Source organism: Nicotiana tabacum, chromosome 23 (assembly GCF_000715075.1).
Source record: "Nicotiana tabacum cultivar K326 chromosome 23, ASM71507v2, whole genome shotgun sequence".
In the NCBI taxonomy this organism is placed as follows: Eukaryota; Viridiplantae; Streptophyta; class Magnoliopsida; order Solanales; family Solanaceae; genus Nicotiana; species Nicotiana tabacum.
In genome coordinates, this window is record NC_134102.1 from 133,923,940 (window position 1) to 133,949,138 (window position 25,199).

A 25,199-nucleotide genomic window follows, 5' to 3' on the forward strand; every position below is an offset into this window, starting at 1 on the left:
ACAGACTAAGTGTCCCAAAACACTCCACAAACCAAAACGAAACCTCCCAGCAAGTCACAATAGCAGAAATAATTATGGAAGATGTAGTTAAATAGGGGATTGGGGATATAGCTCTCATATTTGGTGTGTTTTGATTTGGTTTCCAAAAGTAGTTAATTCTGCTGCTAATGCTGGTTCTAGTATCCTTCATCGCGAACGCAGGGAGGAGATCGTATTTGCGAATAAGGATTTGTGGGCTGGGGGAATTACTCTTCATGAACTCGAGTTATAGGTTGTAAATGCGGAGAGGTTGACTGAGGAAACTACGCAAACGTGAAAGGAAAATCCCGTACGCATAGTAGAAATGATGAGCTGGGCCTAAGGCCATTTGGCCTACGCAAACGCGTAGAGGGTAACGTGAACGCGAGGGGTCTGGGCAGCTGTCCTTCGCGAATGAGACCGGTATGACACGATCACGACAGGTATGATGCGAACGCGAAGAGGAAAATTTGGGTCTAGAATCTTTGGCCTTCGCGAACTCGAAGAAGGGCGGACCTGGGCTGGGCAGAATGTTTTTAATCGGGGTTTGAGTTCATTTCACCCATTTTTCACACAGCTTGGAATAGCTTTTGAAGTGGGGATTTCATCATCAAGCATGAGGTAAGTTATTTTTACTAGTTGTGAGTTACATACAAGGATTATACACGAATTTAGACATGAAAATTTGTAGAAATTTGGGATTTTGAAGAAAAACCTAGAATTTGGTATTTTGGATTTTGACCACGAATTTGGACATGGAAATGGGAATAAATCATATATGTGAGTTTATAAGGTTATGGGTGATGATTATCTTCAAAAAGTTTCATAATTCGGGCACCTAGGCCCGAGAGTGATTTTATCAACTTTTTGAACGAAGTTGAAAATTGTTATAAAATGATTAATTATGAGTATTAGAGTATATTTTGATTCAGTTGCGTCATATTTGACTAGTTTTGGAGCGACGGGCACCAGTTTGAATTGTCGGAGCAGCTTTGGAGCTGGTTATGGACTTTCAGAGGAAGGTAAGTCTCCTTTCTAACCTTGTAAGAGGGAATTAACCCCATAGGTAAACTAAATTATTATGTGATTCTATTTGTGGGGGCTACGTACGCACGAGGTGACGAGAGTCCGTACGTAGCTACTAATTATGCCTATGTCCGGATAGTTTTAGGCCTACATCCTGCCTTGTCTCTATTGTTGTTGAATTTATGTTTAGTGCTTGCCTTGAAAGGAAGAGAGATTTAGTTAGCTTATTAAACGTTTCGAAATTAGTTGAAATTGAGGAAAAGTTGGGAACTTAAAGGTTTTCATTTGAACTTTGTATTTTTGAAACGAATTGAGGAACACCATAATAACTTAAGAAATCTATGTGTAACCGCGTCACATGTATGTTTCGCGAGCGGGGTAATTTCCTTAAAGAGATACAAGCTGAATTTCCCTTATTTTTAAAAGAATCACGAAAGAGATATGATTTTAAATGTTAAATTTATATTTGACCGCGTTGCAAGTATGATACACAAACGGGAAAATTCCTTAAATTTATAGTTGACCGCATCGCACGTATGACTCGCGAGCAGGGTATTTCCTTCTACCACTCTTATGGGATCGGGCCATTCGCCTCGGCAGGATTTATGTACCACACTCTCATGGGAGCGGGGCGTTTGCCTCAGCAGGTTAATAGATGCATTTATGGTTCGCGCTGTTCGACCCTCGGCAGTACACAGTTTACTTTTATGTTGGATCGGGCCGTTCGCCTCGGCATTTCCTATATATACATTATCCTCGTGGAATCGTGTGTAACATTTGGCAAGAAGCCAGTGTATCTGAGGGTTTTTCCCTAATTTGAATTATGACAACCACCACTTTGATGAGATCCACTACATATATATATATATATATATATATATATATATATATATATATATATGCTCCGGTTATGGAGGGAACTCGCTAGTTGAGAGCTTGAGTAAATTGTAAAGAGGGAAATTGTGTATTTACTCTGTATTTACTGTACCTTTACATTATTGATGGTCACAGTAAGTGTCAGAGTCGACCTCTCGTCACTACTTCTTCGAGGTTAGGTGGGACACTTACTGGGTACGCGTTGATTTACTACTCAGACTACATTTGCTGCATGTTTGTGCAGGTACATATATGACTAGTGCCCTTGTGGGCGCAGAGGCGTGGTTATTGCAGGGACTTAGGTGAGTTGCGTCTTATGTACGACCCATAGCCAACAGAGTCTCCTTCAGAGTATTGTACTTTCTTTCCTGTCCAAATTTGTATTCCGGACAGTTATTCTATTTTATTTTAAATTCCAAGGAAATGCTCATGCACTTGTGACACCGGGTTCTGGAATGATTATGGGAGGTTCAGTACTGAAATTGGAAAACATTGTTATTTTTCTGTAAATTCAACTTTTACTAGTAAGATTGAAGAAAATTTACGATTTCAAGAATATTAAAATGAGAATTTAATTAACTATTTAGTGTTAGCTTGCCTGACAGTGGTGTCCGACGCCATCACGACCCTTAACGGATTTTGGATCGTGACACTTAATATTGTACCTGAGAAGATAAAGTTAAAAAAAGACAGTAAAGAAAACAAAGGAAGATCTCAAACTTTTTACATGAAAGTTATAGAGTACTACAAAGTATCAAAGAAAGCTGAAGATGCACTTCATATGAAGTGGAAATTATTTCTTTCCTATTTTAGAAAGGAGCAGTCTGCATCTGTAACACCCCAGACTTTAGACAGAGTCCCACATCGGCAAAACACAAAAGTGGTATCTATCACAACCCAAAACTCCCTCCGTAAAACGTCGTGACGGTACCTACTCTCTAAAACTAGCTAAGCCTATCAAATGCAGAAATAACAAAAATGGAAGTAAAACTTAATAACTAACTGCAACATATAACTAAATAACTGGTAGAAATGACCGCTCGGTATGTACAATAACCAACACTCTAGTAATACACAGTATTCCCAAAATCTGAAACATCATAAGTCACAAGCTACAGGAGGAAACAAATATCTCTATACACCAGAGTCTAATAAAAGAAGTACATAAGGTAATTGACATAGGGGAGAATAGAAGGGGACTCTGAGGTCTGCGGACGCAGCAGATGTACCTTGAAGTCTCCGTATAACAGTAAGCACTCTCAGCTAATAGAGGGGCTGATAAGAAGTACCTGGATCTGCACACAAAAACATGTGCAGAAAAGTAGCATAAGTACACCACAACGGTACCCAGTAAGTGCCAAACCTAACCTCGGTCGAGTAGTGACGAGGTCAGGTCAGGCCCACTGGTATATAATAAATAATGCAGGGGAATATAACAGTATATTAAAAGGAAAACACAGCAAAAATAGCAGAACAACACACAGGGGGTCAACAATACGGGATCTCCCGAGATACCATCTCGTAGTCCCAAAGTAAATAACAAAGACAATCTCCCAACGTACCGCCAAGTAAATATGCAGGGAGAACTCCCGAGGAACCGCCTCGTAGTCTCAAAAGTAAACACATAGCTAAAATCGATAAATACAATAATTAATAGTGATAATGCTATAGTTAAGACTAATAAAGAACAAGGAAAAATAGGAAATCAACTAGGCATGCTGCACATAGTTCGAGTAAGCAGTTAAAGAACGTAGACATGCGATATTAGACTAAATAGGATAACTACACATGTTGGTATAACTCACTTAAGAATGAAAGTAGGTTACTACTCAATAAAAATTCGGGTTTTTCCACAATAGCCCGTGTACGCACCCGTCACCTCACGTACACGGCGCTCACATATCACAATAGTGCCAAATCCTAAGGGGATTTGTCCCACACAAGGTTAGGCAAGCCACTTACCTCGAACCAAGCTCAATCACTCAGCAAGAATGCCCTTTCCTCGATTATCCGACTCTAAATGGCACAAATCTAGCCAAAAACAATTACATATCAAAAATACAACTATAATAGACTAATCTAATTAATAAAATCAAGACTTTAACAAAAATTTCGAAAATTTTCCAAAAAGGTCGACCTGGGCCCACGTATCAGAATCAGATAAGAAACACAAAATATGAACACCCATTCACTCACGAGTTCACTCGTACCAAAATTTCCCAAATTCGATATCAAAATCCCAATAAAAACTCAAAAACTTAGTTCAAGAACTTCTCCCATTTTTCCCAAATTTCTCAACCAAATTCCTTAATTAAATGATGGAATCAACTATAGATTAGTAGAATATAACCTTAAATGAGTTAAGAATCATTACGAAAAAGTTCTTTCTGAAAAATCCTTGAATTATCGCCTCAATCAGAGCTCTCAAAGACCCAAAATGAAAATGAGATCAAACCCTCGAAATTTTCCCTTTTCTGCTCAGCGATCTCGCACCTGCGGACCTCTAGTCGCACCTATGGAAATTCCATCGTAGGTGCGGAAATGACATAAGAGGGATGGGTTTGTTTCTGCGATGAGGTGGCCACACCTGCACATCTGCTTTTGCGAGACTCTGACCGCTTCTGCGATCCCGGCTGGGCAGGCCCATAATCGACCCACTTCTGCGGTGCCGCACCTACGGCCCAAAATGCGTAGGTGCGATTACACTAGGTGCAGCAACTTCAGCCAATCCAACACATTTCCAAATGATCTGTTAACCACTCGAAATCAACCTGAGGCCCCCGAGACCTCAACCAAACATACCAACAAGTCCTAAAACATCATACAAAATTTGTCGAGCCCTTAAATCATATCGAACAACAACAAAAGCACGAATCACACTCCAAATCAAAATTAATGAACTTGGAACTTCAAACTTCCACAACCGATGCCAAAGCCTATAAAATCACGTCCGATTGACCTCAAATTTTGCACACAAGTCATAATTGACATTTCATACCTACTCCAACTTCCGCAATCAGAATCCGAGCCCGATATCAAAAAGTACACTAGCGGTCAAACTTCCCAAAAATTTGACTTTCGCCATTTCAAGCCTAAATCGGCTACAGACCTCTAATTCATGTTCCAGACACTCTCCTAAGTCCAAATTCACCCAACGGAGCTAACGGAACCTGCGAAACTCCATTCCAGAGTCATCTTCTCATAGTTCCAACTATGGTAAAAAATCCTAAGATTTAAGCTTCTGGTTTAGGGATTAAGTATCCCAAAACACTCTGAAACCACGAACAACACCTCCCGTCAAGTCACATAAGCAGAAAATGATACGGAGGAAGCAGTAAATAGGGGATCAAGGCTATTACTCTTAAAATGATTGGTCGGGTCGCTACAGTATCAAAGCCCTCTTGTATTTTGGCGATGTGGGACCCTGTCTAATGTATGGGGTGTTATATAAACCCCTTCTTATGGACTCAATATCCTTGCTGAGGTTTTCCCCACCGCATGGGATTCGCCTACACTCAGCACTGAGGTTTGCCCCGCTTAATCGAGATTTGCCTAAATTAAGTTGAACTCTGACCCAACATCTGCAATGCTGACACAAGAGTGGCTCTGATACCATTTGTAACAAACCACCCGCTAGTGATATTGTCCACTCTGGGTATAGGCCCCCATGGGTTTAAAACGTGTCACTAAGGTCTAAGGCTTCTTAACTTATATACCCAGCATCCCTTTTGTGTTTTGCCGATTTGGGACTCTATCTAAAGTCTGGGTAGTTACATACACCCCTTCTTATGGACTTAGCATCCTCGCTGAGGTTCCCCACCGCATGGGATTTTCTTAGACTCAGCACTGAGGTGTGCCCCACCTAACCGGGATTTGCCAAAACTCAGTTGAACTCTGATCCACCATTAACATGGCTAACACAAGAGTGGCTTTGATACCATTTGCAGCAAACCAGCCTGCTTATAATATTGTCCGCTCTAGGCCTAGGCCTTAACGAATTTAAAATGCATCACTAGGGTCTAAGGCTTATTAACTTATATACCCAGAATCACTCTTGTATTTTGCCTATGTGGGACTCTGTCTAATGTCTGGGGTATTACAACATCATTATGGAATGGAGAAAAAAAACAAGTTAAATAATACAACTGGAAATTCTGAGTTTTTCATCTATGATTTATCTTTAGAATAGAAAACTCACCAATAACTAAGAAGGGGTGTAGGGGATGCATATACACCAAGAACTCTATATATATGCACCAAGAACCATTTCTTGCTTACAAACGCTATACAAATTCATAAACAAAAACTAGAGTTTGAAAAAAGAGAGAAGCATAATAGAATGAGCGCTTCAAGTTCATCGAACATTTCCAATGAAGATTATTGGAAATTATTTCGTGGAATGTCAGTCACTGTTATGAGAAAAATATATTTAGAAAAGAGGGTATAGAAGCATATCTAGGGATGCACAAACGTCACTTGGTAATACTGCAAGAGTGTGAAACGCATATCAACTGGAAAACTAGCACTAAACATGAAAACTTGGTGTTACTATGGGACAAAGAACGCATCAACTATGATATATCTTTTAGATATCACAAAAAAAATGCTAGAGGGATTGACAAATATTCAGTTGGTTAAATATCCATCGGTTAAGTTCGAATTTCATGTAGTTTATGGAGATCTAACATATGGTCTAGATTTAGAACCATTAAAATTGATACCATATCCTGAGTCACGTAGTAAGTTATATGATACATCATGACCTATGATTGGGGGAAGCTAATCTAACCCGCCCATCAAAGAGAAGCATTAGATCTCTAAATACAAAAGAGCAGATGAGTAACTTCATCAATTTTATGGCTATCCCCGGTATTTTAGATTTAGATTTTAGCCCTTTTACATATGGAGATACAAAATCACTACAAAGATTATCCAAACTTGATAGGATAATCTGCACTTCGAAATTTTACACTTCATTTGAACGTGTAACACCAACGATTCTAGGAAGTGACATTTCAACCTGTATGCCGATAAAGTTGAGGTTGGCACGCCCAGGTAAAGTTGCACAAGTAGAGAAGAAAAAATTGGTATCCAAATAGTCACTATGTGAGAATTAAGTCCAATTGCAGCTGTGTTGGTTTTGTGAAACTACGAGATTGTCAGTTATCTTCTCTCCCCCCTCCCTTTTTCAGGGCCATGAACAGTGTACTTCTAATAATGCTTTCAATTATGGGTATTCATAAGAACCCGAAAAATCAAACCAAACCAAAAACTGAACCAAACCAAAAAAAAAACCGATACTTTTTAGGTTTGGCTGGGTTTTGGTTTTGAATCTTAAAAACCAATTAAATTTGGTTTGGTTTTAGTTTTAATCAAAAAATAACCGAAAAAACCAAACCAAACTGACTATAAAATTATTTATTTTGAATTTATTATTAGACCTATATATATGTATATTTTTATATAAAATTTATAAAATTTTATGGTACATATTAGTCATTTGTATTTTTAGTCTAGTTCATTGCTATTATAATAATCTAATTCTTTGCCTTTACATTTTAGTTTGATTGGTAGTTTTGTTTTACCAATTACAAGAATTTATTTCATGTTAAAAATAATCGATTTTTAATTGAGTACTTAAATTCTTTATCACTATTTGATTCGATAATCATCAATATATCTTGAAAATGATAGATTTCTCAAAATGCAATTGATTTGATAGTGTTACATTGAAAATGTAGTCGACGGAATATGTGTTTGGTAGTGTATGTATGATATTTAAGAAACAAACCGATAAATAACCGAACACCGACATAAACCACATCGATAAAAACATACTCAATTGGTTTGGTTTGGTTCCAATATTTGAAAAACCCACTTACTTGGTTTGGTTTCTTTTTAGGAAAAAACTAACTCAAACCGAACTATGAACACCCCTAGTTGTGTTATAGCGAGGGCTCAAGTCAATTTTTCATATTTCCAAAAGTGAGCTCTACAGAAAGCTGTAAGCAAATTTGCAAGTAGATGAAAACACCGGTTGTGATAATATATTACCCTCTTAATATTGTACCTGAGAAGATAAAGTTTAAAAAAAGGCAGTAAAGAGAACGAAGGAAGATCTCAAATCTTTTACATTAAAGTTCTAGAGTACTACAAAGTATCAAAGAAAGGTGAAGATGTACTTCATATGAAGTGGAATTTATTTGGTTCCTATTTTAGAAAGGAGCAGTCTGCATCTCTAATACCCCAGACTTTAGACAGAATCCAACGTCGGCAAAACACAAGAGTGGTATCACAACCCTCTTGTGTTTTGGCGATGTGGGACTCTATCTAAAGCCTGGGGTGTTACATACACCCCCTCTTATAGACTCAGTGTCCTCGTTGAGGTTTGCCCCACCGCATGGGATTCGCCTACACTCAGCACTGAGTATTGCCCCGCCTAACTGAGATTTTCCTAAATTAAATTGAACTCTGACCCAACATCGGCAAGGCTGACACACGAGTGACTTTGATACCATTTGTAAAAGACCAACCCGCTAGTGATATTGTCCGCTCTGGGCTAGGCCCTCACGGGTTTAAAATGCATCACTAAGGTCTAAGGATTGTTAACTTATATACCCAGTATCCCTCTTATGATTTGCCGATGTGGAACTTTATCTAAAGTCTGGGATGTTACATACACCCCGTCTTATGGACTCAGCGTCCTCACTGAGGTTTTCCCCTCCACATGGGATTCGCCTAGACTCAGCATTGAGGTTTGCCCCGCCTAACTAGGATTCGCCTAAACTCAGTTGAACTCTGACACACCATTAACATGGCTGACACAAGAGTGGCTTTGATACCATTTGTAGCAGACCAGCCCGCTAGTGATATTGTCTACTCCGGGCCTAGGCCTTCACAGATTTAAAATGCGTAACTAGGGTCTAAGATTTATTAACTTACATACCCAGCATCACTCTTGTGTTTTGCCGATGTGGGACTCTTTCTAATGTTTGGGATGTTACAACATCATATTTTTATATAAAGTTTATAAAATTTTATGGTACATATTAGTCATTTGTATTTTTAGTCTAGTTCTTTGCTATTATAATAATCTAATTCTTTGCCTTTAAATTCTAGTTTGATTGGTAGTTTTCTTTTACTAATTACAAAAATTTATTTCATGTTAAAAATAAACGATTTTTAATTGAGTACTTAAATTCTTCTTCACTATTTGATTCGATTATCATCAATATATCTCAAAAATGATAGATTTCTCAAAGAGCAATTGATTTGATAGTGTTACATTGAAAATGTAGTCGCCTAAATATGCGTTTGGTAGTGTATGTCTCATATTTAAGAAAAGAAACCGATAAATAACAAAAAAAACCGAAAAACCTTTTGGTCGCTTGAGTCCAAAAATACCATACTTTTTTTCCGGGCTCGGGAGTATTCAATGGCTGTGATCATAGGAATGGTCAGGTTTTCGGATTTCCTCAGCTGAGCTCTGCAGAAAGCTGTAAGGAGAGTTGAACTGAAACTAGAAATGGTAGCTACATTTTGTTTGGTTACAGGGGCAGAAAAATAATTCGGATATAAAATTAGAGATTATTTTATCCAGCGTTTGAATAGGATTTCATTTTTGAAAACAGAACAAAGACCCATTTGTCCATAAAATATTGTCCTTTTTTCCATCCGATTTTAGGGAATTCATTGGATCGTGAAGTTGCTTCACACCTGGCCATATCGAGGGAATGATAATGAACTTGTCCCTAAAAAAAGAGAAAAGATCTAGAATGGGAGAGGATGATCATTGAGAAAGATACCTTAACAAGTTGGTCATCTGTCAGGACTAGAATGTGAGTTCTTCTTATTATTAGTGAGTTGTTGCCCCTCATACTCTTCTTTCCGATTTTGGCTCGCTCTACTTATCTAATGTAACCCCCAATCTTCCTTCATACGAAGGCATTGTAACATATATATCAAATAAAAGATTCTACTAATCTTCAAAATATTGTTTGGTTATACATTTAACTGAAATTTTGAAGATGAGATTTAAATTTCAAAAAATGGAATTTAGATGCAATCTGAAATGCTATCTTCTAAATTCATAATGATGTCTAAAGACCACCAGTTAGATGCATTGAAACAAGACAAATAAGTCATTTCCAGAATCATACAAAAGCTAATTTCCTACATCATCAGAATCTACACATAAAAGCAAGGGGAACTCTAAGGAATCGTTTGGTTTGAAGACTAGTTATTCTTGTATTATTTCTTATTGATTGTTTGATATGTTATATTAATCCTAAGATTATCAATTTTATTATTTTATCCTGGGAGAACTTATCCTGAGATTATTATTCCACAATCTGATAGTTATAAATTATCCCGGTATTATTTTTAGTCCTGGGATAACTTATCCCAGGATTAGTAACCAAACAAGAGATAAGGCAATACTATATTTTTATCCCGAAATTTTATTTATCCATCATACCAAATGACCCCTAAGGAGAATCTAAAGATAATTAAAGTCCTTGAAAACTTGAGGAGGATGTACAACATGCAATAATAGAACAAAGAAACAAATTGTTTGCTGCTAGAAAAAAATAAAATTCCAAAAATCCAACTAACTGAAATCAACAAGATTTATAGACTTGTTGCTTCGCTTTCAATGACCATCATTGAGGTACCACCATGTTCATCATCTCACTCTAATTCACTGGAGGAATCTCCTCATGCAACAAAAGCTTGTTTCACAACATTGTCATCAATATCTTTTCTCTTGAATCTTCTGTCAGGAACCGGGTTCCTCTTGGCTGCTTTGCCTGTGTTATGCTTGTAATGATCTTTCTTGTACAAAGGACAACCTTTGATGAAATATCCTGAATTTCCACATATATGATACAAGTCATAGCCTTTTGATCTGCTGGAGCTACCCCTTTTTGGAATGCCTCCATTTTTGCGCAACATTTTATGGAATCTTTTTGTTAGATAGGCCATGTCAGCATCTTTGTCTCTTAAGTAAATATTGTCAGCCTTGAGGACTAGGTTCTTCTCCCTTTTGGGTTCTCTTCTTTCATGGTCCTTCTTTTTCTTCATTTCATACATCTTCAGATTTCCAATGAGTTCATCAATGGTCAACTTTTGTAGATCCTTTGTCTTTGTGATAGCATTGACCTTTCTTTCTCAGGAACCAGGTAGTACACTAAGTATTTTCTTGACAAGTTTGTTCCTTGAAATGATTTCTCCCAAAGAGTTGAGCTCATTGATGATGGAGGTGAATCGAGTGTGCATATCCTGAATGGACTCATCATCCTTCATCATGAAGAATTCATACTCAGTGGTGAGCATGTCAATCTTCGACTGCTTGACTTGAGTTGTTCCTTCGTGCGCTGTTTGGAGAGCTTCCCAGATCTCCTTGGCTTATTGACAGGCAGAGATCCTGTTGTATTCGTCTAGTCCAATACTACAGACAAGGATCTTTTTTGCTCGAACGTTCTTCTCTATAGCTTTGCGTTCAACATCATTGTACTCCTTCCTTGTCTTGGGAGCTGTCACTGCTGGTTCATCAATGCTCTTCATAGGGACGAAGGGTCCATCACAGATAACATCCCAGAGCTCTAAATCTTCAGCCATAATAAAATCATGCATCCTTGTATTCCATTATTCGTAGTATTGTCCATTGAACTTTGGTGATCTATAGGTAGATTGACCTTCTTCAAAGTTTGGTGGAGCAGTCATGAGGATCCTTTCTAGGTGTTAGCCTGATAGAAAGAACCTGCTCTGATACCAATTGATAGAAACATAAGAGTCCACCAAACTATATAGAGAACCTAGTTCTCTATCAGTTCCCACACAATACACACAAATAAAGATAAGTAAATGACACATCAGAGTTTTACGTGGAAAACTCCCAGCTCACGCAATTAAAAACCACGACATACAGTTGTAGGATTCCAACATCACTACTGAGCAAACTTCAGATACAAACTTTTGTAACCTAGGAATTAAACTCTTAATCCCCCACTCACTTGTAATAACTCTATTACAAGCCTGTTTGTAATAACTCTGTTACAAAGCTCACAACTCGCCCAACTCTAGCCAAGACACAAACATAAGGTTTGTGGTTTTACAACAGATTTCCTACGCAATGCTTCTAGCTAAGCTAAGTAGGAATTACAAGTAGATTGCTCTAACAAAGGTACAACACAACGAAGGACATATGGTAATGCAGTGATGGAAACTGGTCCTTGTTCTGTTGTTCTTCGTTCTTGAAAGCTGGAAGCCACTTGCAGATGGGAACACACTAAGAGAGAAGCTTGATAATTTTCTAAGTGTTCAAGTGACTTGTTTTCTCTTGCATCATGTTGATAATATACAAGTGACGTCACTTGGATGATGAAAGCAATTATCCGGTACTCATAAAGTGACTCCTGCACTATTTGCACTGTTGTGTGTGTGCAGAGGAACAGTTGCAGTGACTTTATAGCTTTGGGGAGTTGACTGGTATAGTCAGCAAGAGAACTGATGTCCATCTGTTCCCTCTGTTATTTCTTTGACTCTGATTGTTGGAACTTGTGCCCGACTTGAGACTTGTTGTTCTGAGGATGTGTAACAGGTTCCCCATCTGGTTCTTATTATTATGTTTGTTAGATCATCAAAATAAAACAGAGCACATAACCTATTAGAATTCAACATAGTGTAGTATCTTGTATTTAGTTTTCAATTTATTTTTCTTTATCTTTTCTAAGTTAATGAACAATAATTTAGTAATAGTACATAGAACTTAGAAGGGGGGATAAGATATTCCATTAGCAAGAAGTCAATCATCTTCTTTATCCTTATATCTAAGTTTATAAGCATTATCATTTTCTTGACATGCATAAAAATAAGTAATTCACCAAAAAAAATTCCAAAATAGTAATAAAAAACTCCAAAGATCACTTCAGCAAAGTAGCAAACATCTATCGATTCAACGACAGTGACTGAGACTCTGCATGGATTGCTTGATAGACCTTTAATCTTGATCTTATTTGACAAAGTTTTTTATATTTTTGTACATCCTTTCGATCTCTGACTCATATTCATGAAATTTTCAAGGAGTTAGCGCGCCAAATTTTATCGTTATTAGCTGACATATCTGTATTAAAGATAGTGGTGCCCCCATTGCCCTCAAATCCTGAGTCTGCCTTTGTACACTAGAGCTATGATAACCACATAAATGACATGTTTTGAGCCACAAGTTTTACCATTCTTCATGTTTTTCTTACTCCATTCCGTTTCAAATTTTCACATAAATTGAAGCAAAGCGAGTAGCAGATTAACTAATTATAACAGTACAGGGCAAGCATGCCTTGATGTCTATGGCATTCTAGTACGTGCCATAGGGGGATTTACCAAAACGGGCTCAGCGGATACCTTCACCGATATTTTTTAATTTGAGCGGTTGGATGAGCGGCTATTTGGGATAATTCTTCTAAGGAAAACTAAGAGAAACTACAGCAATACAAAGATAAAGTAGCATAAAAACAGACCCCAAGGCTGGAAGACGAAAGGCATTAAATGCAAATAAATTGAGTTTTTCGTCCATTCAAGCCAGAGCACACACATGAATGCTGCAACAATACAAATCCTTAGAGCACAAAACAAAAAATTTAAATTCCAATGGTACCCTTGCAGCTAGTAAGCATGCTTATCATGAGGTGACTAGTTTTCATTTATAAGAAGGCATTATACAATAATGGAGAAATTTGTCAAAAAATTATCCCTTTCCATTTTACGCCATCTGTGTCATATAAAGATGGAAAATATGTCAAGAACAGGTTAATCCCTTAAGACATCACTAATACCACATTAGGTCCTCACATTTCTGTCGTCAGAGATCTAAACTGGTTAATCCCTTAAGTCTTGACATGTAGAGAAGGTTTCATCAACTAAAAAGTCGATCACCATAAGTAAAAATGATTTTTTTTTGTTTGGGGGGGCACATCTCGACAACTCGTTTTCTATTTCCATTTCTAATAACTACTAGACCAACTATTTCACTCTCATATTCACCTAATTGATAGTTCTTTGATTTTTGCATCCCTAATGTATGTACTACTTTTAACTCATACCCTTATCCTTTTATTTTTTTTGAATTACCGCCTAATCAATTCATTTCTTTTAGGGAGGAATAGCAGTTTTTCTCCCTGTGTTAATTTAGGGTAGCACATTTAAACTTTAAGTAAACAAAATGACTGCTTATATTCATTTTTCTAACAGGGACTAACAGTCCAAACCAAATGTTTACTACTGAAAACGGCTTTTGGGTATAACAACTAGAACACTTTTAAAAAGACCTAATTATTCGAAGAGGAAACAATTAGAGCTCTTTCCACGGTTAATTTGGTTTTATAAAGACTAAAAAAAAATTTGATTGAATAAGTGATCCATTACTTTGTCACTGGTATCGCAGAGTTCAGAAATTCCAACACCAACCACAAGGATTCGTGATTTTAGTTTTAATGCATTAATCCACAGTTGCAGTTTAAGGTTAAAATTTCAATTTCATTCCTCGGGGAACTTCTTTCTTTCTCTTCCTTTATTTTATAATTGACAAAAAAATAGTTCATATTTTGCACCTTGAAAACTGAACTCTTTCACAATTTTGCAAATATATGAATCTATTAAGGAGTAAATTGTAAAATAAAAAAAGGATTAGGTGTGAATCAAAAAGTAACGGATAGGTTAAGGGTATAAAATTCAAATAACTCCCTATTTGATCACCCAACATTTGTAAAATATGCACCTTAGAAGACATGCAGAAAATGTATGCAAGAACTGAATATATTTAGCTGTCCTTTTAAATCCAGACGACATACCTTTGCCCGCTGCGTGCTCCCAATAGTAATGTATGCTATAGACACGAAGACCATCTCCTCCTCTATTCCACTCTTTAGCAAGCCCAACAGGCAATCAAGGACGTTACGTTTAGCAATGCTCCGGGTTGCGATCATCATCTTACAAAATTCGGATCTTCACTTAGTTAGTAGGAAAAAATAGTCCCACGCAGTCTAATTTTCAAATAAGAGGAATACCCATTGAGAGCAAATGCTCTATATGTGAAGAGTAACCCGAGGACACAAACCGCCTATTTCTACATTGAAAAATTACTCCTCAATTGTGGCATATGTTTTTCATCAATCTGGGCTCAAAATGGACAATTCCTAGAGATATCTACGAAAGTAAGGCCCCATTTTGAAGTTTACAAGTACAATTTTTGAGCGTTGAAGATGCTTTTCAACCTAAATATAGACAACACCAAATTTTTCTTCTTCCTTTTTTTTTCATCTTACTTTTTTTTCTTCTTTTAATCAAGGACAAGTTTCTTATTACCAGCTTACATACATAGAAATTTTGTCCCAAGATCTAAAAAGGCCAAGTTAGTGAATACCATGTATAAAAAGACTAAAAAATAATGTAGGCAAAAAATAAAGAATGCAGCCTAGATAGCGCTGGAGCTGGGAGGTGGACTTGCCCGTGACGTGAAGATGAAAAAGAACATATTTTTACACCTTCAGTCGAACGATCTTATTGTATGAAGACTTTTTAAAAATATTGTGGTGGACAGCTTTACCAAATGGGTGGGTTCTTGAGAGGCTATTAGAAATTAGGTAGTAAACACATCAAATTTGACGTTGAATCAGGAACATGCTAAATTATAATCTCACTACATGCTAAATTGTTCCTTTTTTCATTGGTTAGTTCATCAAAGTGTTTTGGTTCAACCACGAAAGGTCCTTATACACGCGTACCTCTTTTTGGTGCTCATCTCCCAGCTCGCTAATACATATAACTGTATGGATGGCAGGGGGGACCACAAGACACTAAAGACAAGGCACAAAAAGATGATCAACACATCACTGTCTACCTTGAGTTCTCTCTTCATAGAACTTCAGTAAGTAGAGGAACAAGTTCACCAGAGTCTAGAGCATCTTCTAGAGCAGTGATTATACATGTGAATAAAATTTTTAACGTAAGTGATATGCGAGTTCAAGAAAATCAACAGAAATGAAGTTGGAGCAGTTCATACCATAATCGAACAATTTTTGGAGTTGTTTGACCACCAACAACTTCATCAAATCGCAATCACCATACTTAAGAACATCAACTATTGATGGAACATCCAACTCTAAAACCAACAAATCGGTTACCATTCAAAACCACATTCAGACTATCGTTGGAAGCAAAATACAATCAGCTTGCTAATCAACACACCTTCAGTGTATACAACATAATGGGTCTAAAACACACTGGATCTGAACGCTTAGGGTCAATCTACCTGGTTTCTTAGAACACAAAATGTGGGGCTCATACCTCAGCTACTAAAGTAAATAAAAGAAAAAGAAAGAGGAGTGATTGATGGAAAGAAAAACAAATTGTGGGCGCCAGTGGTTTGCAATTGCAAATTGCAATGAACCAGCTTATCTGATTGGTTTCTTGGGCAGCTATGATTGCTATAAATAGCTGCCTCATTCTCTCAATTCTAACACACCAAAAAAATGAGAGAAGCTAAGCAGAAAGCAAAGCAGTGAGAGTAATCCACAGATTATTGTCTGTCAGATAAATAGTGAGTGGTAGTAATATTATAGTGAGGTGTTTAAAATAAAGAGTGTTATTTCTTCTGAAGTTGTAGTAATCTTTTGACACTACCAAGTTGTAATATTATAGTAGTATTATATTTCTCTGCTAGGGTATTGTATTTTACCCCAATAAAAGATTTTCTCTTGTATTATTATCTGCCGTGGATATTATTCATGGGCGGGATTATTATTTTTCCCAACAACGTGATATCAAAGCCATGGTGAATAATGGTCCGCTATCTTTTCAGTACCCCCGTCTAACAAAAGATAATTTTGAGAAATGGTGTCTACGTATGAAAGACATTCTTGGCTCTCAGGATGTATGGAAAATCGTAGACAGAGAGTATGCAAAACCCGATAATGAGGAAGCTCTGCCTCAAAATGAAAAAGAGTTCTTGGCAAAGACGAGGAAGAAGGATCAACAAGCCCTCATGCTCATCCATCAATGTTTGGATGATACCATGTTTGAGAAGGTGCCAGATGCTACCACCTCAAAGGAAGCTTGGGGGATTTTACAAAATTCTCTTCAAGGAGTTGACAAGGTGAGGAAGGTAAAACTTCAATCTAAGGGCTGAATTTGAAGTCTTAAAAATGAAAGAATCTGAATGTATTTCGATTATTGTTTAAAAGTGAAGGCTATTGTAAATCAATTAAGAAGATACGGGGAGGACATAGAAGCTGTTTGTGTAGTAGAAAAGATCCTTCACACTTTAACACCTAAATTTGATTTTGTGGTGTGTGCTATTGAGGAGTCCAAAGATTTAGACTCTATGATGGTATAGCAGTTGGAGGGCTCTTTACAGGACCACGAAAAAAAGATCAAAAGGAGACAAGAAGTGCCATTGGAGCAACTTCTTAAAACTCAAGCATCCTTCAAGGATTATAGAGGTGAAAAGAGCTATCGAGGGAATGGACGGGGATGATGCCGTGGCGGTCATGGAAGAGGAAGAAGTAATGGTAACAACTTCAACAATGAAGTTAAAATCCACCAGACATTCAGAGGTCGTGGTCGTGGACATAGAGGAGGAGGAGGACGTGACTACTACCAAGAAAATAATGAATAAAGGTATGACAAATAAAACATTGAGTGTTATAATTGTCATAAATTTGGCCATTACTCTTTGGAATGTCATAGCAATATTGAAGAAAAATCTAACCTTGATGACGACAAGAAAGAAGAATATGAGTCAACGTTATTGATGACACTCAAGTAAGAAGACAGGGATGATTATAGCTCGTGGTATTTGGACAATGGAGCAAGCAATCATATGTGTGGATGAAAAGAGAAATTTGTGGAGATCAATAACACGGTGAGAGGCAATGTGTCCTTTGGAGATGCCTCAAAGATTCAAATCGAAGGGATATGTACGATTCTGATATCTTGTAAAGATGGTAGTCACAAGCTAATTCAAGATGTTTATTATGTGCCAAAATTAAAAAGTATTATTTTGAGTTTGGGCCAACTTCTTGAAAAGGAATATGACATCCACATGAAAAATATGCATCTTTTGCTTAGAGATTCAAGTGGAATTCTAATTGCTAAAGTGCACATGTCAAAGAATAGATTATTTTCTCTTAATCTTTATACAATTGATGCAAAGTGTTTGAAGGCTAATGTGCAAGATGAATCATGGTGTTGGCACATGCGATTTGGGCACTTGAATTATGAAGCACTCAAATCAATGGGAGAAAAGAACACGGTGCATGGGATACTATCAATCAACTATCCCAATCAATTGTGTGAAGCTTGAATTCTTGGAAAACATGCAAGGAGGAGTTTTCCAAAGGAGTCCATGTCAAGATCAACCAAACCGCTCTAGCTTGTTCACACTGATGTATGTGGGCCAATCAATCCAACGTCCTTTGGTAAAAGTAAATATTTTCTACTCTTCATTGATGACTTTAGTAAAAATACTTGGGTTTATTTCTTGAACAAAAATCTGAAGCTTTTGTTGTTTTTAAAAATTTCAAAGTACTTGTTGAAAAATAAAGTGGCTATGAAATAAAAGCTTTTAGGTCTGATAGAGGAGGTGAATTCACTTCAAAAAAATTTAATAAATTTTATCAATCTCATGGAATTCGTTGCCCTCTACCGGTGCCTTATTCACCCCAACAAAATGGAGGTGCAGAGAGAAAGAATCAAATGATTCTTAATATGGCTAGATGTATGTTAAAAGCTAAAAGTATGCCCAAGGAATTTTGGACAGAAGCTGTATCTTGTGCAGTTTATTTGAACAACAAGTCTCCAACGAGGAATGTTAGAGATCAAACCCCCCAAGAAGCATGGAGTGGAAGAAAGTCAAGTGTCAAGCACTTGAAAATTTTTGGGAGCATAGCCTATGCTCATGTGCCACATCAAGGGAGAGCGAAGCTTGACGATCGAAGAGTCAAGCATGTGTTTGTTGGCTATGATACGAGTTCAAAAGGCTTCAAGCTATACAACCCAAGTAGCGGCAAGATGGTGGTGAGTCGTGATGCTGAATTTGATGAAGAATTGGCATGGAATTGGGAAGCTCAGGAAGAAACTTTATATGATTTTCTTCCATACTTTGGTGATAAAGAAGAACCAGAGACCATGGAACTTGTGCAGGGTACAACTCCACCTTCTTCTCTAACCAATGTTGCATCTCCTTCTTCTTAACAAAATTCAAACGAGCAACCACAAAAGACAAGGAGAATTCAAGAGCTCTATGATGGCACGGAAGAAGTTACTAATTTTGATTTTTTATATTGTCTCTTTGCTGATAGTAAAGCAATGAACTTTTGATGAAGATGTTACAAATAAAAGGTGGAGACAAGCCATGGAGGAGGAGATCGAGTCAATAGAGAAGAACAACACTTGGGAGTTAACAACTCTTCCCAAGGGTCAGCGTGCAATTGGAGTAAAATAGGTATACAAGACAAAGAAGAATGCTGATAGAGATGTGGAGAGATACAAGGCACGACTTGTAGCTAAAAGGATACAAGAAAAGGCAAGGCATTGACTATGTAGAAGTTTATGCACCTGTTGCTTGCATGGAGATGATTCGTTTGCTGATCTCTTTGGCAGCGCAAATGAAGTGGAAGATTCATCAACTAGACGTCAAGTCAGCCTTTTTGAATGGTTATCTTGAAGAAGAAGTCTATGTTGAACAACCATTGGGCTTCATGGTCAAAAACCATGGAGATAAAATGTTGCAGTTAAAGAAAGCTTTATATGGATTAAAGCAAGTCCTATGAGCATGGAATAGTTGCATCGACAAGTATTTTCAAGACAATGGATTTACTCGTTGTCTCCATGAATATGCTATTTACTTTAAAGTTCATACTAATGGAGATATCTTGCTTTTTTGTCTATATGTTGATGATCTTATTTTCACGGGTAATAACCCAAGTTTGTTTGAAATTTTTAAGAAAGATATGTCCCGTGAATTCGAGATGACAGACGTAGGGCTCATGTCATACTACTTGGACCTAGAAGTGAAGTAGATGGAGGATGGAATTTTCATCTCTCAAGAAAGCTATATGAAGGAGATCTTCAAGAAGTTCAATATGCTCGATTGCAACCCCGTGAACACACCGATGGAGAGTGGGACAAAATTGTCCAAGTTTGATGAAGGAGAAAATGTCGATCCCACATTTTTCAAAAATCTTGTGGGAAGTTTGAGGTACTTGAATTGTACCAGGCCAGATATACTCTTTGCAGTTGTAATAGTAAGACGTTTCATGGAAGCTCCTACCTCCACCCATTTGAAAGTCACTAGAAGAATTCTTCGTTACCTAAAAGGTACGATTGACTTTGGACTATTTTATTCTTCTTCTAGTGATTTCAACCTTATGAAATTTTGTGATAGTGATTATGCGGGAGATATTGATGATAGAAAAAGCACAACTGATTTTGTGTTTTTCTTGGGTGAATCTGTTATTTCTTGAAGTTCAAAGAAATAATCCATTGTTACTCTCTTGACTTGTGAAGCTGAATATATAGCAGCAACATCTTGTACATGTCATGCTATTTGGTTGAGAAGATTATTGAAGGAGCTCAATTTGCCACAAATTGAAGCTACAGAGATTTGTATTGGCAACAAATCCGCACAGGCACTTGCCAAGAATTCGGTGTATCATGATCGAATCAAGCATATAAAGAAGAAAAAGCCTCTCAAGTTTAAAGATTTTCAGAGATTGAGAACAAGATTTGGAATGAAGAAGAAAAATCAAAATTAAGGGAGAGATTTGTTGGGCTCATACCTCACCTACTAAAGTAAATAAAAGAAAAATAAAGAGGAGTGATTGACGGAAAGAAAAACAAAATGTGGGCGCCAGTGGTTTGCAATTGCAAATTGCAATGAACCAGCTTATCTGGTTGGTTTCTTGGGCAGCTATGATTGCTATAAATGGCTGCCTCATTCTCTCAATTATGACACACCAAAAAATAAAATGAGAAAAACTAAGCAGAAAGCAAAGCACTGAGAGTAATCCACATATTGTTGTCTGTGAGATAAATAATGAGTGTTAGTAATATTATAGTGAGGTGTTTAAAATAAAGAGTATTATTTCTTCTGAAGTTGTAGTAGTCTTTTGACACTATCAAGTTGTAATATTATAGTAGTATTATATTGCTCCGCTCGGGTATTGTATTTTACCCCAATAAAAGATTTGGTGTTGTTGTTACTCTCTTGTATTATTATTTATCGTGGATATTATTCCTGGGCGGGATTATTATTTTTTCCAATACAAAAGACCAACATACACTCCAATATTCTAAGTTTTACCCATCAAAAAGCTAAATGGGTATGCACAATGTACTAATTAAATAAGAAGAACAATAACAATATAAAAAAAACCACCTCATCGTAATACGCCTCGGGATCCTTAGACAGTTTCCAAAGACGCTTTGCAGCATCACGTGTTACCATAGGCATCTTAGTAAAAATCCGTTAAAAAGTGAAAACTGCAAGAAGGAAAATAGATAGTATTATGGGGATGGGTAGGTAGGAAGATAATTGAATCAATATAACCCTAAAACTGAAAGATAGAAGCAAAGAGTTAACAGTAGTACCGGAAAACACCTAAAACGAAGCAAACAGCTACAAACACAACACTAACACCAATGGCAGGGATGGACTGATTAAAATGTCAAAAACAACAACTATAAACACAACACTAAAACCAAAAGGTCTTGCAATGATGAATTATACAATTAAAATTCGACGTCTGACGTAAACTCAGAGATTCGTCAAAGGAAAACTGTTAAGGCCCATCCTCCTACTGTTAAGGCTGCTATTCAGAAATGTTATCTTCAACATAATCAAAAACCGACACCGAGATTTTTTAATTTAGTGAATAACTATATATTCCGCTCCATCAAAATATTCTTTTCCAATCAAAATAAAACTTACATTATAACTAGAATCAAAATAGAGCCTTGATAGAGAATGGAAGTTGCTAAGAGACCAAAAGGTTCTCTCTTTTGTCTCTCTTTAAGTGTAGGTGTTGTAAACTCTATTAATATCAACTTTATGTATGTTGTAGCTCTAGATTTGTTAATGTATGTAGGGGCGTTCTTTGATTGGGGAGACTAATCATGTTTTCTTCTCTCATTATTTCACTACTTTGGTCAGTTTTTCTTGATTCTTATTGAGTTTTGATTACATGCATTTTTTGATACTATAACTTACATACTGGGAAGTCAACTGACAAAAATTTCTTTTGCTCGTTAGCTTGATAATTTATGGGCAAAACAAAGGTTTGATTTAATAATTGATACTTTAGTTTTCTGTTATGCCTTCCTTTTGGGATCAAAACTTGGCATCTAGTACTAGACTGATTTAGTCTATGGTGTGTTATGTTATGGATTGGGGCCAACTTATTTTAGGAGGCGTAAGTGTTATACATTATTTTTACTGTTTGCGGCTTTTCAAGAAGGCTATGCATCATTTTCACTGTTTTATGTATGAAAATTTTGGTAATTGATGTATTTCTTTGTGTTTACTATGTATTTTCTTTCTTTTTATGTTTGGTTTAAGTAGTCTTTAACTGAAACTTTAGATTGATGATCTCATCGCAATTATAATTTTATACTTTTAATATATAAACTAACTTACATTCTGTTTAGCTTTAGAACTAGTTAAACAGATGCTTAATGAACAAAAGAGTTATAAACAAACTGGTAAAAATGGCGTATATATCTGGAGAGTCAACAAATAAGAGTAGTAAGTTTTAAATTTTTTAAAAATATATGATATATGGTTCTTGTATAAATTACAAGTTTAATAATTCTATTCTTAAAAAGTTTATGAACCAATATTCGAATACCATAGAAGAAGTATAATTTACAAGTTTAATAATTGTATAAATAGATGATGACAATCTAGGCAATTCGGAGCCAAGAAAGGTTCATGGTCCTACTTTACTAAAAGATATTTGAAAACTTCCTTCAGGGAAGATAGTTGATGTGCCCTTTAATAATCGTAGGCCGAAGCTAGCATCTAGGAATTATTGCGAGATCTCCAAAACTAACACCTCTACATGCAGATGATTGGAGAAACTTTGACAATGAGGAAAAGAAGAAATTTGGTGGATTTTGTGAGAAATTATTATAGCAAGCTCAATCTTTTATACATGATGTTTTCTTCTAAATGTTAGCTTTATTTTTTTAGAATAAGTTCTCTATTCCAAAACTGGGAGAAGCTTATGTCTTATAGTCACTAGAAAATAAATTAAAAGATTACAAGTGTGATTTAAAAAGTGAGTATATGCAAAAACATAAGACTAAAGATGCTTTGCTCGCATACCGAGGGATCAATGGAGTAGTCTTGTCTCTTATTGGCTTTCGGATAAAGCTAAGGTATCAACAAATCTTTAAAACACCTCTAGTTGATTATTTTTAGTGTTTTAACTTTAGGTATGCTCAATTATTATTTATAATTTATGAGATATCGTGTACCCAAGCAAATAGAAACAATGGGGCCAATCAAATGATGTCTCACACAGGAAAATCCAAAAGTATTGCCACCTTGATGGATGAGCATGTAAACCTAAAAAAATTAATAGGTATAATATTTTAAAATCCTTTTTTTCACGCATATCTGACATCAATTTTATTGTGTTAGGCTGTAAATGGGATAGAGCCTACACGACCACAAATTTTCATATTAACTCATAAAAACGTAAGGATGGTAGACTACTGGATGGTGATTCTGCCAAGGCAATCGTAAGATTTTTTTATTTAATTTCTAAATTTTGAAATAGTTAGGGGAAAAAACTTAAAAGCGAATAAATGAATTCCTAATTGGATTTATTGTGTATTCTATGGTCAGGAAATGATAAATGAAAGGATGAGCAGTAGTGAGAGCTCTATTGACCAACCTCCTCACAGTGTCATTTCGGAAGGCGATATGTATTCCCACATATTCAGAAATGACAAAAGTGGGTATGTTCGTAGTTTAGGACTTGGTCCAACTCCTTCTGTTCTATGGGGTAGTAGATCTTCCTTAAAAAATATTGTTGCGGAGGATTCGTCTAATGAGGTTGTACAAAGGTTAGAACAAGAGATAACGAGTTAAAGGATAAGCACAATGAAGAAATGAATCTGATGAAACAAAATCAAGAGAAGATGCAATCAGAATTACTCCAAATGAGACAATTCATGTGCAAATATGCTTCTAATGAATCGACGCCTCAATATATAAATGGCACCTCAAGTGAATAGGTAACTCAATTTCATTAGTTTTAGACATTCTTAATGAAATTTTAATAATATAAAAGTATTGTTATCTAATGTGTTAATATTTATCAGGTCCTCGATGCCAACTACGGCCATGAACGAGTACCACAAACATCAAGGATACCTAGTGTTGCTGAAAATACTTCACTTTCTCACGGTACTACTCATCTTTATCCTTTAGCGCGCTACTGTTTGAGTTTTTTCACCGTAGATCATTAAGAAATCTTCTTTTATGATCTTAGTATATCTTCGCCCAAACGTTTTCTTCTTCCTTTAAAGATTTCATCTATTCATTTGTTAAATATTATTACATATCTTTCAAACTTCTTACATCTCTTAACTTCAGAAGATTGCAGCAGCTCAATCATATAACTCTGGTAATTCAGTATAAATAGAACAGGACTAAAGTTTCTTGCTGCACACATAGGGTGCATTAAATTGTGGTTGAACAGTGGTATCTAATAACAAGCAATACATAGTTTTCCATTACTTACTCCCTGATGTTATCTTTTGTATAAAGAATACAGTATAGTCTTGTTAAATAACTCTAAAGCAGTGACTAGTTTCCCTGTGGTGGCATTAAGCAGTGTTGGCAGACCCCATATATGGAATTTGTTGAGGATATTGACCTTGATATTGATTATTAGATACCATCATCATATTTTACTGTAGGAATTGCTGTTGTTGCATCAGCTATTGTTGTTGTTGCTTTTGTTGAGACATAAATGCCATTTGTACGTTCGTTGGAGGTGCTATGTTGTTTGACATGGCAAAGGGGTCATGTTGATTGAATGGATTATGTGAAAGGATTTCATACCCGTATGCACTATAGCCAGTATTTTGCAGCTGTATTTTCCTCCTAGCTACATCATCTTCATATAAGCTGTCAAGTAATAACTTGTCGAATCCTCCAGCCAATTTTTTATCTAGTGTGACTTGGCTCGTATTGTTGCTCGATGCAGTAACAA

The 25,199-nt window shown here is 36.4% G+C and overlaps 1 long non-coding RNA gene across 4 annotated transcripts; it reads right to left on the reverse strand.

Annotated features, from left to right (window-relative positions):
• Positions 1–2,719: 2,719 nt before the first annotated feature.
• Positions 2,720–16,379, reverse strand: LOC107811782 (uncharacterized). 4 transcript variants are annotated; one of them, XR_012706107.1, is made up of 3 exons: positions 15,977–16,375; positions 14,766–14,903; positions 2,720–3,215 (listed from the first exon to the last, which is right to left on the reverse strand). It is a non-coding gene; the product is annotated as an uncharacterized LOC107811782 (long non-coding RNA). The 4 variants fall into 4 exon arrangements; XR_012706109.1 differs by lacking the exon at positions 2,720–3,215 and adding an exon at positions 11,862–12,535 and having other exon boundaries at positions 15,977–16,379; XR_012706108.1 differs by lacking the exon at positions 2,720–3,215 and adding an exon at positions 11,862–13,687 and having other exon boundaries at positions 15,977–16,379.
• Positions 16,380–25,199: the final 8,820 nt, after the last annotated feature.